The sequence below is a fragment of the Pseudorca crassidens genome, chromosome 11, assembly GCF_039906515.1.
Source record: "Pseudorca crassidens isolate mPseCra1 chromosome 11, mPseCra1.hap1, whole genome shotgun sequence".
Lineage (NCBI taxonomy): Eukaryota > Metazoa > Chordata > Mammalia > Artiodactyla > Delphinidae > Pseudorca > Pseudorca crassidens.
In genome coordinates this window covers 50,235,545-50,254,403 of record NC_090306.1, presented here as the reverse complement: position 1 = coordinate 50,254,403, position 18,859 = coordinate 50,235,545, and the positions used below count along the sequence as shown (strand labels likewise).

The window sequence follows — 18,859 nt, the reverse complement described above, 5'->3', positions numbered from 1 at the left end:
GTTACTATTAATTCTATACAATGAGTGTCCGGGATGTGACAATCGCTGTAATATGGTTGCTGGTGTGAGGACTCCTGTCTTTAAAAAAACATACAAAACAACCCTCTCCCTGAGCCCTTCTTCTTGCGCTACTACTCTACTATTCAATTTCACTCCTTTTCTCCTTCCTTCCTTCCTTCCTTTTTTCCCCCATCAAGAACAGGACTGAGACACACAGGCTGCAATCCTGGCACAACTCCAAACTAATAATTTAAAATCTTTGTTCAACACTTATTTAGTATGGAATGGGAGACACCAATTTTCTAAAAGTATTCTAGAAAAACAGACACACTTAATAATTCACATCAGCTGACCGACATGGGTTTCATTTTTTTTCTCCGGTCGTATTTTTGCAATAATTTTTCAAATAACGACTTCTTGGGAAACATGTTAAAGGATTTGAAATGTAAGCAATAAAATAAATCACTTGCTCCCTATAAACAGCACCCCGCCCGTGCATTATTCAGGTTCAGAATTTAGCTGACTGTAACTGCTGAATTCAAAGACCAGTCAGCTTTCATATGTATGCTACAATAGTACTAAACACACACACACCAGAGACTGATTAGCATATATGAGGGAAAGTTCTAATTTTTCACTTTTCACTGGAGGGCACAGTCTACTTTGGTGAGAGGAGAACGGGACCAGTTTTCATTCTGCTCGTTCTGTAAAGAGCCCTGAGTACAGCCTTGAAATCACTGGCACCATATTTCTGATTGTTTCCCCAGAACTGTACATCTGCAGCCCTAACCCTTCTCAGAGCTCCAGGCTCACTTTCTAATTGCCTGATTGCAAAATCCCTGTGCAGGTCACTTCTCCACATCAAACTCCATAGGTCCAAATCAAGTCAACATTTCTCCTCCAAAATCCTCCAGTTTATGTCTTGAGACTCAAAAAAATATTTCTTTCATGGAAATCTTCTGCATTTCTATAGTCACTAACTTTCGTTTGTTGACTCATTCATTCAATAGTTCATTCAGGAGTCCCTAGGCACTATTCTAGGCACTAGGAAACCAGAGACCCTTAGGAAATTACCTAATGAGCAATGATAGTTACAATCCCCAGATTATAATTATCACAGCGTTACACCCTGGCTCTGTTACCTCATCCCCGAACAAATGCAATAATCTTTCCAGGTCCGTTTTCTTCTTCCCCAGATCTATCCATCCTATTCCATCCACTTAATCTATCTTATTACCCTATAGCTGCATTACTTTTCTTAAAAATCCTCTCCTCAAAAACAGTCTGTGAATTTCTATAGCCAATGAAATAGCCCACGTTAGGGTCCTTGGCAATCTGGGCAGGGTGTCGTAGAGAACAGAGCCCTCACCTGCGCCTGGGGGACCAGGTTTCAAGACTGGCCCCCAACGCTGATGCGAGAGTGACAGAGCCCTTCACCACCCCGTGCCTCAGTCGCCTCACTTGTAAATGAGAAGATCAGGTTAAAAACGTATTCATGTCTAAGATCCTTTCCACTTCTGAAATGTTATGCTTCAGTCGATGAATGTGCTCCAGCTAGTAGACAACATGTTTTTCCCATGCAGGTCGTGTTCCTCTGCCCCAGTGTCCTGACTCTAAAATACCTATCTTTACTCTTCTTCTTCTCTCCCATTAAAAACCATGCACATTCCACATGGTTTTGTTCGAATGTCACCCTTTAATCCGTGGGCTACGAGTGAGATCCTCATTTGAACTCTCCTATGACTTTGTACATACCACTTTCTTAAATCAAGTATGCTGTAACTGAAGTGACTTTAAAGTTCACACACTCTACGTCAGATGTAAAGAAATGTTATTTAATCACAAGCCTCTATTGTCTTTGAATAGCAACAGAAAAAAATACCTTATCTGGGTAACAGAGTCAATTTTTGTTTAAAGCTTATTCTCTTGCAGTTTAGCTAGGTGTATTTGGGGTACATGTTTTCACAGTTATCTCACACCTCTATATCTTAGTCTTTCTCTCCCAGTAGCTTCTGAGCAACAAGAGATTCCTAGAAAACATCATGGTGGCAGGGGTGAGAGGTCCCTGTCACCTGCGCAGTCCTCAGCTCCTCACTGGTCTCACTGAGCCATGTCACCTCACTTGACCACTGGATGAATTCCTCTTTGCCTGCTGCATCTCCTGGTACTCCCCTGGCCTGTATGCATCTGCTACTGATGCCCAGAGGGCCCACCATGGCTCCCGACCCAACACTGCCCATTTGACCTTGTCTTGCCCTGACATTAGGTCTCCTTGCTTCCCCTTCTGGGCCTGGGCATTTCTGCATCTCCCCATGACACACATGGGCTGCAGGCTGCAGGGGACCAGGGGTGGGAGGGGCTCCATCTCAAGTGCTCTACAGACTGAACACACACAATCATTTCTGCTCTGCTGGAGTTGCTCCATGTTATTGTGGGACAAGAGTTGCAGAGCAGCAAAAAGTTATAGACATTAAAATTATCCAATTACTCCACTCATTCTGCTTTATGTTTACTTATTTGAGACTATGCTTTATTCTTCCTACTAGAGAAACCTGTCTTCAAATTGTGGTTTACTCTTCTCTGTATCCTTCTCCATAAACTAACCCCAGAAATTTGCAAGTCTTCTGCCATATTTTTCTATCAATTTATTAGATGTTGATTTCTCTTTTTTCTTATAGAAGAGAAAAGGAAAGCAGGTATACAGAACAGACGGGATTAAGAAAATGAATTTAAATTCTTTCTGTGCTTTATAGCTAGGAATTATGAATATTTATCACAGAAGACAAATTTGACAATTAGAAGAAATTTCACTAAAGTGAATGAATTACAGTGGTTATATGATACGGAGGATTTAAAAGCCAGTATAATCTTATATCATATTTACAAAAGTATCATGTCCAAGCCTAAGAAAGTTTATTAGTTATTATTTGTATGCTAGTTACAGAAAAATGTGCTACATGGCTTTATACAAAACGGCTCTTATTGTCTCATGCAACAAGCAGTATTGTAATGGCAGCCCATGGAGGATATGCCAGCTCAGAGATAGTAACTAGGAACCAGGTCTTTTTTATTCTCCAACATCAGCATCCTTGCTACCTCCTCAAAGTCATATGAGGGATGCTACACTTCCAGGTATCTTCTCCTCATCCTAGACAAGAGAAGGATAAAGCGTTCTCTCCCTAGAAGACGTTCGCCTTTTCGTTCAGGAAAAAATGTTCTTCCTAGAGACTGTAACTGAGCAGGACTCTATGGGGCCTTCCCAGGAAAGGACCACCCCCCCACCCATGACCTCTTTTTGCCTCTTTTTTGTGGAAAAATTTTAGCCTCCTAGGGCTTCCCCGAGTTACAAAGAAGAAATTTAATCAGAGAAGTGAGAAAATGCAAAAACAAAGGAAAACAGTCAAGCAAGACAAAATAATAATAGCTTAGCCATTAAACAAAGTCAAGGAACTTTAGTTCCTCCTCAAGGGCTATAGATAATATTCTGAGCCATATCCTTGAGCTGTTCTTCAGATACTGAAAGCCTCACAAGGTGGAAGTTAACTGCATGCTGACCAAAAGCAAGTAGACCCCAAACCAGTTGGAGCTAGAAGGTCGATGATGTTGACTTCTGAAACACCACCCTGTTCCCTGTTACCTCACCACCAACCAAGCAGAAGAATGCCTAGGAGCTGATCACACACCCTACAAACCCCCTCCCTCACCCTGTATCAAAATCCTTTCCCTGAAAGCCATTGAGGAATTCAGGCCTTTTGAGCATTAGCTGCCTGGACTCCTTGCTTGGTGCCCTGCAATAAATGCTGCACTTTCCTTCAACACAAGCCAATGTCAGTAGATTGGCTTTACTGCATACAGGTGAGTGGACCCAACTTTGGTGTGGTAATAAGACTTCTACTTACATATCATTTGCTAAGAATTTTCTTCAGGTCCTCTCCATCTCCCCATAACTGGAAGAGAGTCAGGGACAGTGAGTGCTTTAATTTTCCTGCCTTGAAAAAAAACACAGGAGAAAAGAAGATTGTGAAAAGAAGGCACTCAATTTTGAGTACCATCTTTAACAAGAAATAGATGACAGAACAGCTCTTGCTGAAGAGAGAAATATTTAGCCTCAAGAATAGGAAACTGTATAAAAAAACAATGCCTGTCTTGAAATATTTGAAGGGCTATTATGAGAAGGAGACTTGTTTGTGTTGTTCAAAAAGACAGATCCAGAATCAATAGGTGGGTCTTACTGGGGAACATTTCCTTCTTTACCTTAGTCAGAACACATTTGTTTTCAAGAAAATAAACCTAATCAAATTAGATTAAGATGAAAGTACAATTGACCCTTGAACAACATGTGTTTGAACTGCATAAGTCCACTTATACGTGGATTTTTGTTGTTGAAGTATAGCTGATTTATAATAATGTTATATTAGTTTAAAGTGTACAACACAGTGATTCAGTATTTTTACAGATTAGCGCATTTTTTTTCAGTAGTACATACTACAGTGCTACACGATCCAAGCTAGGTTGAATCTGAGGATGCAGAACCACAGATAAGGAGGAACTGCTTCTATGGAGGAACAGTATATACGAAGGGCTGACTATAAATTACAAGTGGATTATGTGGATTTTCAACTCCTTGGAGGGTCGGTGCCCCCAACTCCCACATTGTTCTAGGATCAACTTAGTTAATGACAATAACACAGAGGAATATCATGGAGCATGAGGTACAGCAGGTACCACAGGACCTCAAAGCCATCAGTCATTATCTCTGTCTCCCCTTCCTTCCCTTCTCCTCCCCTCTCCTCTCCTTCTCTCAGTCTTCCTCTCTGTCTGTCTGTCTCCATTTCTCTCTGTCTCTCTGCCTCTCTCTCACATGTGCACATGGCCTTTCATACCTGCTCCACTTTGCACTGTTGCAGTATTGCTCTCTCTCTGCACACAGCACACCAGTTCTCTGCTAAACTCATTTCTTACTCAGGGCCCACCTCAGGTATCCCAAAAGGATGAATTCCTATAGTTTAAAAAGTTGGTTTCTGGTCTTGATTTCAAATTTCTAAGAGGACAATATCTCACTGAACCAGCAAAAGTCATATGTTTACCCCTGGTTCTATCAAATGTAATCAAGAAAAACAAGGATCCATGGGACATGGGCCTATCCTTACTTAAACTGTGACAAGGCAAATTCTCTAAGAAGACTTGGAGATAGAGAAGAAATCATGGACATATCAAGTAAATATTCCCATGTCTGCCCTCTGTCATTCATCTTCCTCTCTACTGTCAAATTAATCTTTCTGAAAGACAGTTTCATTTATATCATGTATTCACCTATTCACAAACTTTCCATGACTAGACTGTCTATAAAATATCACCTGGCACTCAAGGTTCTTTGCAATGTAGTCCCAACGCACTTTTCTAATTCGATTTTTTACTACTCCCCTCTCTTGCTCCAATCAAATACAGAGAGGTCTTCTACCCTTTCCCCTGTACTTTGGGTGACCACACATGAGGTTTGCCCGGGACAGTCCCAGTTTGTTCTGTTGCTTAGGTACAAAATTATTAAAAGTGCCCCATTTTTAGTCTCTAATACGCCCTGATTTAGATGATAGAGGAATGATCCTCCTACCTAGAGGCCCATCCCCTCATCAACTTCAAGTTGCCAAAGCTTCACTATTCCTCAACATCCAGGAAAAATGCCAACTTATTTTTACACAAAGCCTTCTCCAACCTAAGAAGGTCAAAATAATGCCTCTTTCCTCTTAACTCCTTTAGTATTTTATTTGCTTCTTCTCTTTATTATCCTTGACACTTCCTATATTTTATCATAATTGAAATTTCTGATTGCCCTTGTGCTCATTTGGAGGACCCAGATGAAAAATTATACAATTACCTTGCTTTTGTTAGGATGTAAAACCAAGAAATGTGTTCAGCCGACCAAGGTGGTTTATCATGCTGCAGAAATGCACCTGGAAAGCACTAAGAAAACAAAATCGCATGGATGAGTGAAATCAACTCAAAATCAAATTTTAACATTAACTCAGTGGCTGCTCTAGGAAACTGAAACAAAATCCCTTTGTTGTGTGTGTCTTAACTTCACTGTCAGGCTCCAGTTAGCTCCAGAGAAAGGCTGATATATCAACAACAGAGGTGGCAGGGCTGGGCATGGTGGCAATTCTGGGTACAGTTCTTGCACTCAACCACCTCAGACTCTCTTACCCCTTTCCTGGTGTCTGATGGTAAAGTCATAGAGTCAGGCTCTCAGGGCAGACAGGCCTGGGTCAAACCTCAGCTTTGTCACTTCTAGCTCTATGTCCGGGGCCAGTTACTCATTCTCTTGGAAGCCTTGGTTTCCCCATCCATAAAATAGAGTTTGACAGTGCAGATCCCATAGAGAGGTTTTGAGGACTAAAAGAGATAATGGGTGTAATCTGCTTTGCACAGTATGATTCTCTAATTATATTTTTATCATTATATGGTTCAAAGTCTATGAAACATGTATCCCTGAGCACCCATGGAATTATTGCCAGGATATCATAAAGTTACGTATACACCAAGCACTGCTGACAGTTGAGTAAATGATATGTCTCACATGCATAAGTGCCATTATTTTTTGAAATATTAGAATTAATACAATAAGAAATAAACTTAAAGTATTCTGAATGCAGCAATTATTATTATTTACTTTATCAGTAGAGACTAATAGTGTTAACTGGATCAGATGACTGGCCATGAGAGTTTTAGATGTTAAAAGTGACTCCATATTTGAAAAGGGTGGTAGCTCCTGCATTCACTTTCCAATTCCTGATAGACCCTTTCAAAGGAGAATTTTCCACTTCTCCAGGTCTTTGTGACCAGCTATTCTCCATGACACACATAGCTGGCTCCACCGGCTTCTGCAGGGCTGGGGCACTGAGCCTGGGCCAGCACCTGTGTGTAGCCAAGTGTTCTGGAATCTTACAGTGGATGTGAGGGTGGGGATTACTTGCCCATGACTTGAGAGACAGGAACTGAAAATGTAATCAGGCAAAGAGCCTCTAGGAAGTGCCAATCAAATTCCCAGATATTTATGCAAATGTGTTATCAATTAAAAGTTGTTGGGCAGGAAGGGAAAGTTCAGGTACAAACTTAAGGAGATGCAACTTAGGGGACCCTGGAGAGACAATGTTCAAAGCAGAGGCCCTGGTAAGCAGATATCTGCCTCAACTCTCTATTGGAGGTAAGAGCATCTAAAATCTACATGGGCAAGTGAACACAGTTCTGCTATTACAGTGTCATTTTTTCATGAAAACATATTATACCCTCAACTTGAGTGTCAGTACTTTATGTACAAACGTAAAGTCTGACTCAAATTTATATCCTGTGTAATATCTAGAAGAGTGTCTTGCACATATTAGGTGTTCAAGAGCTGTCTCCTATTAGCATCATTCAGCCTTGGAAGAGGCTTCCCTCTCTGATGATACACATTACATCCTTCATGGTATTTAAGCAATGTCTCATAAACAATTGTGTACTGGGGAGATCTTCAAGATGGCGGAGAAGAAAGATGTGGAGATCAACTTCCTCACCACAAATACATCAGAAATACATCTACATGTGGAACAACTCCTACAGAACACCTACTAAACACTGGCAAAAGACCTCAGACTTCCCAAAAGATATATTTTTTTTCCTTTTTCTCTTTTTGTGAGTGAGTATGTGTATGCTTCTTTGTGTGATTTTGTCTGTATAGCTTTGCTTTTACCATTTGTCCTAGGGTTCTGTCTGTCTGTTGTTTGTATAGTTTTTAGTGCTTACTATCATTGGTGGATTTGTTTTTTAGTTTGGCTGCTCTCTTCTTTCTTATTTTCTTTTTTTATTACTTTTTAATTTTTTTTAATTTTAATAATTTTTTCTAGTTTTTTTTTTTTTTTTTTTTTTTTGCGGTACGTGGGTCTCTCACTGTTGTGGCCTCTCCTGTTGTGGAGCACAGGCTCCGTACGCGCAGGCTCAGCGGCCATGGTTCATGGGCCTAGCTGTTCCGTGGCATGTGGGATCTTCCCAGACCGGGGCATGAACCCGTGTCCCCTGCATCGGCAGGCAGACTCTCAACCACTGTGCCACCAGGGAAGCCCTCTAGTTTTTATTTTAATAACTTTATTGTTTTTTTTCTTCCTTTCTTTCTTTTTTTCTCCTTTTTCTTTTGAGCGATGTGGCTGACAGGGGCTTGGTGGTCCAGCCGCGTGTCAGGCCTGTGTTCTGAGGAAGGGGAGCCGACTTCGGGACACTGGTCCACCAGAGACCTCCGAGCTCCACGTAATATCAAACAGTGAAAGTGCGCCCAGAGACCTTCATCTCAATGCTAAGACCCAGCTCCACTCAACAACCAGCAAGCTACAGTGCTGGACACTCTATGCCAAACAACTACCAAGACAGGAACACAGCCCCACCCATTAGCTGAGAAGCTGCCTAAAATCATAATAAGGTCACAGACACCCCAAAACACACCACCGGACACAGTCCTACCCACCAGAAAGACAAGATCCAGCCTCATCCACCAGAACACAGGCACCAGTCCCCTCCACCAGGAAGCCTACACAACCCACTGAACCAACCTTAGCCACTGGGGCAGATGCCAAAAACAATGGGAACTACCACTGCAGCCTGTGAAAAGGAGACCCCAAACACAGTAAGTTAAGCAAAATGAGAAGACAGAGAAACGCACAGCAGATGAAGGAGCAAGGTAAAAACGTACCAGACCAAACAAATGAAGAGGAAATAGGCAGTCTTCCTGAAAAAGAATTCAGAGTAATGATAGTAAAGATGATCCAAAATCTTGGAAACAGAACGGAGAAAATACATGAAACGTTTAACAAGGGCCTAGAAGAACTAAAGAGCAAACAAACAATGATGAACACGATAAATGAAATTAAAAATTCTCTAGAAGGAATGAATAGCAGAATAACTGAGGCAGAAGAACGGATAAGTGACCTGGAAGATAAAATAGTGGAAATAACTACTGCAGAGCAGAATAAAGAAAAAAGAATGAAAAGACTTGAGGAGAGTCTCAGAGACCTCTGGGACAACATTAAACACACCAACCGAGGGGGCAAGGTCCTGAGGTCCGCGCGCGCTGCGCGGCCAGAGGCAGCAGGCATGGCGGAGGATGGAGGCAGTAGTGTCCAACGCAACAGTCGGGGTTGCCCGTGAGAAGGTGGCGGTGTAGGCACACAGGCTACGTGGAGGCCGGCAGTGGTGGCCGGGCCATGGCGGGAGACCGTTTTCGCTGGGCTCCCTGAGGTGCGCTCCCTGAAGTCTCGGCGAGCCGTGACCCACGGGCTCGTTGAGCAGCCGAGTGCTGTGCCACCCGGGGTGAGCCCGAGCCCAGCAGGAGCCCGGTTCTGGGGCTGGGGGCTCGGCCTGGAGGCCGGAGAGTGGTGGCGACGCAGCCGCCCACGGCTTCTGTTACGGTCCGGGCAGCCGTAAGCGCAAGCGAAGCAGAGGGGCCTTCTGCTACTGTCACCCCGATTCTGAGACAGACGAGGATGAGCAGGAAGGGGACGGGCAGCAGCGACTCCTCAACACCCCTCGAAGGAAAAAATTGAAGAGTACGTCCAAATATATTTATCAAACATTATTTTTAAATGGTGAAAACAGTGGCATTAAGATTTGTGCTCTAGGAGAGGAGTGGAGCTTACACAAAATATATTTATGTCAATCTGGCTACTTTTCTAGTATGTTCGGTGGTTCATGGAAGGAGTCCAGCATGAATATTATTGAACTGGAGATTCCAGACCAGAATATTGATATAGAAGCACTGCAGGTGGCATTTGGGTCATTGTATCGAGATGATGTCTTAATAAAGCCCAGTCCAGTTATTGCCATTTTGGCAGCAGCTTGTATGCTACAGTTGGATGGTTTAATACAGCAGTGTGGTGAGACGATGAAGGAAACAGTTAATGTGAAAACCGTATGTGGCTATTACACATCAGCACGGACCTATGGACTGGACTCTGTAAAGAAAAAGTGCCTTGAATGGCTTCTAAACAATCCGATGACTCACCAGAATGTTGAACTTTTTAAAGAACTCAGTATAAATGTCATGAAACAACTCATTGGTTCATCTAACTTATTTGTGATGCAAGTGGAGATGGATGTATACACAGCCCTTAAAAAGTGGATGTTCCTTCAACTTGTGCCTTCTTGGAACGGATCTTTTTTTTTTTTTTTGCGGTACGCGGGCCTCACACCACTGTGGCCCCTCCCGCTACGAAGCACAGGCTCCAGACGCGCAGGCTCAGCGGCCATGGCTCACGGGCCCAGCCGCTCCGTGGCATGTGGGATCCTCCCGGACCGGGGCACGAACCGTGTCCTCTGAATCTGCAGGCAGACTCCCAACCACTGTGCCACCAGGGAAGCCCTGGAATGGATCTTTAAAACAGCTTTTGACTGAAACAGATGTCTGGTTTTCTAAGAGGAGAAAAGATTTTGAAGGTATGACCTTCCTTGAACTGAGCAAGGAAAACCATTTGTGTCAGTATTCAGACATTTAAGGTTACAGTATATTATCAGTGATTTGGCCTCCGCGAGAATTATCGAACAAGATTCTCCAGTACCTTCAGAATGGCTATCTTCTGTGTATAAACGGCAGTGGCTTGCTATGCTCTGGGCAGAACAAGACAGTGAGGTGGGGCCTCAAGAAATCAATAAAGAAGAGCTAGAGGGAAATAGCATGAGGTGTGGGAGAAAGCTTGCCAAAGATGGTGAATACTGCTGGCGGTGGACAGGTTTTAACTTCGGCTTTGACCTGCTTGTAACTTACACCAATCGATACATCATTTTCAAACGCAATACACTGAATCAGCCATGTAGTGGATCTGTCAGTTTACAACGTTGAAGGAGCATAACATTTAGATTACGTTTGGCTTCTTTTGATAGTAGTGGAAAACTAATACGGAGTAGAACCAACTGGCTATCAAATACTTACACTTGAAAAGGACCAAGAACAAGTAGTGATGAACTTGGACAGCAGGCTTCTGATCTTCCCTTTATATATCTGCTGTAACTTCCTGTATATATCGCCAGAAAAAAGAACTGAAAATAATCCTCATCCAGAAAATCCAGAAGACTGAGGATCTCATCAGTTGGAAACAGTAGCACTTTGTAAACCTTTCTGGCCAGCTTTAATTTAACAGCCCTGCAGATATCCACATCTGAGGTGACTAACAGTGACAAAGGCCTTATGAACTGTTCAGATAATACAGAAGACTATTCTTATCCTCATTACATTTCTATGCCTATATAAAAAAACATTTTAAAGCCAAGAAAATATCTGTCAAACCGTTTGTTATAAAGATGTCGACCCATGCTTTTTAATTTGGCATCAGTAGAAAATTGCCATAGGTAAATTTCACATTTCTCTGCAACCAAATATAGAGTTAATTTTTAGCTTGAACTTTGATCCTACCTAATGTTAGTGAACCTCAATTATCCATCTGTAAGTTTTATTTTTATTTGGCTAAAAGAATGCCAAAGGAATAATTTGGCCAATTATAAATGCTGTTTCAGTTGGTGTGTTTAAAGCTGTCCTTTAATTTTTTCAACTTCTCTTTATGATTCCTCCTCCTAGTCGAATATTCATCCAATCTATATATGTTTTTAATCATTAAATATTTTTTCATGGTAAAAAAAAAAAAAAAAACCAACATTCGAATTATAGGGGTCCCAGAAGAAGAAGAGAAAAAGAAAGGGGCTGAGAAAATATTTGAAGACATTATAGTTGAAAACTTCCCTAATATGGGAAAGGAAACAATCAAGTCCAGGAAGCTCAGAGAGCCCCATACAGGATACAGGGAGAGACATGCCAAGACACAAATTAATCAAACTATCAAAAATTAAGGAAAAAATATTAAAAGCAGCAAGGGAAAAGAAACAAATAACATAGAGGGAATCCCCATAAGGTTAACAGCTGATCTTTCAGCAGAAACTCTGCAAGCCAGAAGGGAGTGGCAGGACATATGTAAAGTGATGAAAGGGAAAAACCTACAACAAAGATTACTCTACCCAGGAAAGATATTATTCCAATTCAACAGAGAAATTAAAACCTTTACAAACAAGCAAAAGCTAAGAGAATTCAGCACCACCAAACTAGCATTACAACACATGCTAAAGGAACTTCTCTAGGCAGGAAACACAAGAGGAGGAAAGGACCTACAATAACAAACCAAAAACAATTTAGAAAATGGTAATAGGAACATACATATCGATAATTACCTTAAATGTAAATGGATTAAATGCTCCAACCAAAAGACATAGACTGGCAGAATGGATACAAAAACAAGATCTGTATATATGTTGTCTACAAGAGACCCACTTCAGATCTAGGGACACATACAGACTGAAAGTGAGGGGAAGGAAAAAGATATTCCATGCAAATGGAAATCAAAAGAAAGCTGGAGTAGCAATTCTCATATCGGACAAAATAGACTTTAAAATAAAGACTATTACAAGAGACAAAGAAGGACACTACATAATCATCAAGGGATCAATCCAAGAAGGAAATATAACAATTGTAAATATTTACACACCCAACATAGGAGTACCTCAATACATAAGGCAAATGCTAAAGATGCTTTCATGTAAAAGAATGGAATTAGAACACTCCCTAACACCATACACAAAAATAAACTCAAAATGGATTAAAGACCTAAATGTAAGGCCAGACACTATCAAACTCTTAGAGGAAAACATAGGCAGAACACTCTATGACATAAATCACAGCAAGATCCTTTTTGACCCACCTCCTAGAAAAATGGAAATAAAAACAAAAATAAACAAATGGGACCTAATGAAACTTAGAAGCTTTTGTACAGCAAAGGAAACCATAAACAAGATGAAAAGACAACCCTCAGGATAGGAGAAAATATTTGCAAATGAAGCAGCTGACCAAGGATTAATCTCCAAAATTTACAAGCAGCTCATGCAGCTCAATATCAAAAAAACAAACAACCCAATCCAAAAATGGGCAGAAGACCTAAATAGACATTTCTCCAAAGAAGATACACAGATTGCCAACAAACACATGAAAGAATGCTCAACATCACTAATTATGAGAGAAATGCAAAACAAAACTACAATGAGGTATCACCTCACACCAGTCAGAATGGCCATCATCAAAAAATCTACAAACAATAAATGCTGGAAAGGGTGTGGAGAAAAGGGAACCCTCTTGCACTGTTGGTGGGAATGTAAATTGATACAGCCACTGTGGAGAACAGTATGGAGGTTCCTTAAAAAACTAAAAATAGAACTACCATATGATCCAGCAATCCCACTACTGGGCATAAATCCAGAGAAAACCATAATTCAAAAAGAGTCATGTACCACAATGTTCATTGCAGCTCTATTTATAATAGCCAGGACATGGGAGCAACCTAAGTGCCCATAGACAGATGAATGGATAAAGAAGATGTGGCACATATATACAATGGAATATTACTCAGTCATAAAAAGAAACAAAATTGAGTTATTTGTGAGGTGGATGGACCTAGAGACTGTCATACAGAGTGAAGTAAGTCAGAAAGAGAAAAACAAATACCATATGCTCACATATATATGGAATCTAAAAAAAATAAAATAAAAAGTCATGAAGAACCCAGTGGCAGGACAGGAATAAAGACGCAGATGTAGAGAATGGACTTGAGGACACGGAGGGGGAAGGGTAAGCTGGGAAGAAGTGAGAGAGTGGCACTGACATATATACACTACCAAATGTAAAACAGATAGCTAGTGGGAAGCAGCCACATAGCGCAGGGAGATCAGCTCAGTGCTTTGTGACCACCTAGAGGGGTGGGATAGGGAGGGTGAGAGGGAGTTACAGGAGGGAGGAGATATGGGGATATATGTATATGTATAGCTGATTCACTTTGTTATAAAGCAGAAACTAACACACCATTGTAAAGCAATTATACTCTAATAAAGATGTTAAAAAACAAACAACAACAACAAAAAGATGCAAAAAACAGAAAGGATACACAGATAGGATCACAGGGGGAGCCACGACCTTGTGAAGGCGCATCGGTGGAGCTTGGGAGCCAATAGCTTGATCAGAGTCCTTCATACTTCTCTCTGTTTCAACTCTCTGCCTTAACAAAAGAGCAAGCATGCAGGGGCACTGAACTGTTTGCAATGTTCTGTACATGACTCAGGCTTCTATGCTGTTCATGTGTTTTGATATAAAGTTGAATAAACCAAACTCTAGTTGTTGCCATTGTTTTTTTTTCTTTTTTTTTAACAACTTTATTGAAGTACAATTGCTTTACAATGGTGTGTTAGTTTCTGCTGTATTACAGAGTGAATCAGCTATATGTATACATATACCCCCCCATATCTCCTCCCTCTTGCATCTCCCTCCCACCCTCTCTATCCCACCCCTCTAGGTAGTCACAAAGCATGAAGCTGATTTCCCTGTGCTATGCAGCTGCTTCCTACTAGCTATCTATTTTACATTTGGTAGTGTATATATGTCCATGCCACTCTCTCACTTTGTCCCAGCTTACCCTTCCCCCTCCCCGTGTCCTCAAGTCTATTTTCTACATCTGCGTCTTTATTCCTGTCCTGCCCCTAGGTTCTTCAGAACCTTTTTTTTTTTTTTTAGATTCCATATAGATGCGTTAGCATACGGTATTTATTTTTCTCTTTCTGACTTATTTCACTCTGTATGACAGTCTCTAGGTCCATCCACCTCACTACAAATAACTCAATTTCGTTTCTTTTTATGGCTGAGCAATATTTCATTGTATACATGTGCCACATCTTCTTTACACGTTCTTCTGTCTATGGACACTTAGGTTGCTTCCATGTCCTGGCTATTGTAAATAGAGCTGCAATGAACATTGTGGTACATGACTCTTTTTGAATTATGGTTTTCTCAGGGTATATACCCTGTAGTGGGATTCCTGGGTCATATGGTAGTTCTATTTTTAGTTTTTTAAGGAACCTCCATACTGTTCTCCATAGTGGCTGTATCAATTTACATTCCCATGAACAGTGCAAGAGGGTTCCCTTTTCTCCACACCCTCTCCAGCACTTATTGTTTGTAGATTTTTTGATGATGGCCATTCTGACTGGTGTAACACACTACTGTAAAGAAATTATACTCCAATAAAGATGTTTAAAAAAAATTGTGTACTGAAAATTAGAAAAAGTTTAGTAAAACATATATTAGTGCGGCCATAGAAGAACTGGACATGAAGACATCCAAAACTGCTTCTAATGCCAAGCATCAGTGATTCTATATTCTGAAGTTGACGTCTATAGTTCTATAATAATGCAAATTTTGACTCAATGATTTAATGGACAGCACTCTTGAAAATAAAATTCAAGCAATATTATGCCTGATAGAAAGCATTTTTTTTTAAGTTCTTACGGATCTTAAAAATTGTATAATTGCAAATGTTCATTAGGATATAACTGAGTGGTCCTCTTTCCCTACTTACTAGTATGTGCCAGGGTGCCATAATTATAAGAGTAATTATGAAAGGAAAATGTACTCCCTCACAATGAAATTTATTTCATTCCTCTCAGTAAAAATGCCTTGGCAAATCTATGAAAATTATTATAGATGTAGAGAAGCTCTACTCTGGGGAAAAGACATTAAAATAGGGCATGGAGAAAAGAAAAAATAATCACATAATAGATGAAAATATTACATAATACTCCATAGATGAAAATGCCCGTTCTCTTTTGCACAGAAATAATAGAAGAATGCAGTAAAATCTGTCCCAGTGTTAGAAGATGTTTTATGTCCCAGTGTTAGAAGATGTTTTATGTACTTTGCCTTTTTATCATACCTCTGATTTTGGTTAGTTTATGGCTCTGCTTCAAGTTTACTTTTATAGAGATTAATGCAATTTATACAGTATATTTCATTTTATGATATACTTAACAATAAGTGGATAGTAATTAAGGCTGTGTGATATGGAGGAAAAATGCCCAGGAACTAAATACATTTAAAAAAAATGTGCTCTTTGAGTTTAATAGCATTTGAAGTATTTAAATAGCTTAAATTAAATTAGAGTTAATAGAGTTTAAGTAAGGTTATAGTCAAAAAAGAAATATTCTCTCATAAAAAAGAAAGTTATTCTGGAGTCATGGACGTTTTTTCTCTTGATTCTCCGTGAAGAAACATCTTTGGGTTATTAGGAGTCTTCACGATTACCGTGCAGTCAAAGGCTCATGAATTGACGATGTTGCACGAGAACTAAGAAGTATTCCATTTCCACAGGTGAAATTTCCTACAGAAAACCCCAATGTAGGTATGAAGGAATTGTTAACACATCAGGCCAACCAAAATTCTACTACATTCCACATTCAAACATGCAGCAAAAATGACTGACATGAAGTGGAAATGGAGAATAGCCTCTCCAGCCAATCCTGTGCATAGGGAACCTCAGAGATGCTTTTCCCTAAATCAGACAAGTGAGGACTTGTTTAGGGTTTTTTGTTTGTTTCTCATTTAAATTGTGCAATGATGGACTTAGTTCTGGCATTGGACGGTGGCCTGCTTAGTTCTGGCACTGGATGGTGGCCTGCTTCTAAAGGCAGGATCAGGAGAGGAGTTGATGAGATAGTAGGAGGCTAGCAGAGCTTCAAAAGCCAGCAGAACCTGACTGGTGGCACCATCCTGGCTTCTGATAGGGCCAATCTTAACACCATCACATACACTGTCAGGGTCTCTTGGTATTCACTAGTACTGGTATGTTTTTTCCAGATGTATGGATTGGCATATGACGTATGGGTCAAATACCCCTTTCCATTCCTTCAATAAATCAAATTCTAATGCTCTTAAAAAAATAAATTCTAAATATCTAAAGCAACAACATCAATTTCATTTAAATCTTTATCCTTATATTGGTAAATTCAGATTTTTTTAAATGAAAATAAACCCGAAATTAGTCACATACACACACACAGAACAACTTTGGGAGGGAAGAAAAGAAAACCTGCCAACTAGAAGATATAAAGACAATTCAACTACAAACTGAACTCCCTTTTTTTCCCTCTTGGCTCAGATGGAATGAAGCTGGAGTGACGTTAAGCTACATTGTCATTTCCATGGGAAGAGTAAAGGAATGACATAAAGTTTAATCCTCTATGCGTGGAGGCCAAACTACTTAGCTCTACTTTTGATTCTGGTTTGTTTATAAATGTATCTCACATTTTCTTTTGTAATCATTAGTACAGCAAATGTTGCATAGCACTTGGCACAATGCAGTTACTGAATAATGAATGAAAGAATTAGTTAATTAGTGAAAGAATATAAATTTCAGATGTCTTTACTCATTTGCTTAACTAAGATCCCAATCAAAACCGAAAGCCTCTTTTGGATTATCCTGTGAGTATTATAAGAGAACAATTCTCTCATTTCTCAAAAGAAAAAGGACTGACTTCTTTTGAATCAACTGAAACCCCCATCATTCTTCTTAAATTTTAAAACAGAGCTTTAAAAGAATTCCTCCAATTACTTTAAAAGAAAAAAAACACAACTTCAAGTGTGATTTTCTGGTGACTTGGGTTCTTGATATTCTTTGATTTGCTTACTTTTTCTATAAAATGAATGGTGATTAAAGTATCTTATCAACCAAGTCACTATGAGTGGTGTAGCAAAGTACACAAAACATGAAGAAATATAATATGTTATATTTCTGATTAGCTGTGTGAATTCTGGCAAGTCATTTAGCCTATTTGGACCTTAGTTTCCTCACTGTGAAAGTTTCACTCAAGAGCTGTTGTGAGGACAAATAAGGTATGAACGTAATATAAGACACGATATCAATGGAAGACATTTCTGCAATATTTATGTAAACCACATTTTTTCAAGTCAGATCATTTAGAGAGAAAAACATATCTAGATTTAGAGATAAAAACATGTCTAGAAGAGTGGGTAAATGAAAAGAATACTGGACTTGGTATCAAGAGACGTATATTCAAGTCCCAACAGTTTTACCTTTGTAGACCAGAGCCCTTGGCCATTCTGAACCTCAGTTTCCTCATCTACAAAATGGAGGTAATAATACCTCACAGTGTGGTTGTGATCTAAGATATAGAGAAAATTAAGGAGAGACAGGAGCTAGTCTTTTCTGTGAGGAAACTACATAGTTCAGCCTCCTTCATTCCATGAAGATGAAGGGAAAGGCTGCAGGACCAAGGTGGGTTCCATCTCCCACCATGAAGAATCCAGAGCCTCCTATGAAGGCAACGTTCAGGCATGTAACAGCTATCTACTTCTGATTTTAAACTCTAGGGGTTTTCCCACTCACTTTGAGAGCCTCCACCTTGTTCCAACATCACATCCAGTCTCTTCATGGAAAAGCCATAACCAAGAGAACAGGATCACTTGGCCAGAAGGGTTCTTAGAGGTCCCTTTTTTTTTTTTTTTTTTACGGTACGCAGGCCTCTCACTGTTGTGGCCTCTCCCGTTGTGGAGCACAGACTCCGGACGCGCAGGCTCAGCGGCCATGGCCCACGGTCCCAGCTGCTCCGCGGCATATGGGATCCTCCCAGACCGGGGCACGAACCCTCGTCCCCTGCATCAGCAGGCGGACTCTCAACCACTGCGCAACCAGGGAAGCCCGAGGTCTTTTGATAGCAGTTAAATGTTTGCTCTTTGGTGTCATCCTTCCTGGTGTCCAGTTCCAGTTCTGCAACTTACTGGGTGTGAGTGCTTGAGCACGTTACTTGGCTTCTCTGAACCTCAATTTTCACATGCTATAAAAGAGGAATAATAATATCTATTCCAGTGGATTTTGAGAGGATTAAGTTAGAGAATCAAATGCCTGTAACTTGGTAAATTTTAAATAAACATTGCCTATTATTTGGGTTAATTCCTTCATTTGAT

The 18,859-nt window shown here is 40.3% G+C and overlaps 1 long non-coding RNA gene and 1 pseudogene across 1 annotated transcript in view; one reads left to right on the top strand and one right to left on the bottom strand.

The window, feature by feature from the left end:
• Window positions 1-18,859, bottom strand: part of LOC137202134 (uncharacterized) — a 457,223-nt gene that overhangs the window by 330,236 nt on the left and 108,128 nt on the right. Inside the window, exons 5-6 of the long non-coding RNA XR_010932464.1 lie at window positions 5,876-5,961; window positions 3,900-3,989 (exon numbers count right to left, since the gene is read on the bottom strand). This is a non-coding gene — a long non-coding RNA (uncharacterized lncRNA). The remainder of the gene's footprint in view (window positions 1-3,899; window positions 3,990-5,875; window positions 5,962-18,859) is intronic.
• On the top strand, window positions 9,305-11,598 carry LOC137202860 (germ cell-less protein-like 1 pseudogene; annotated as a pseudogene).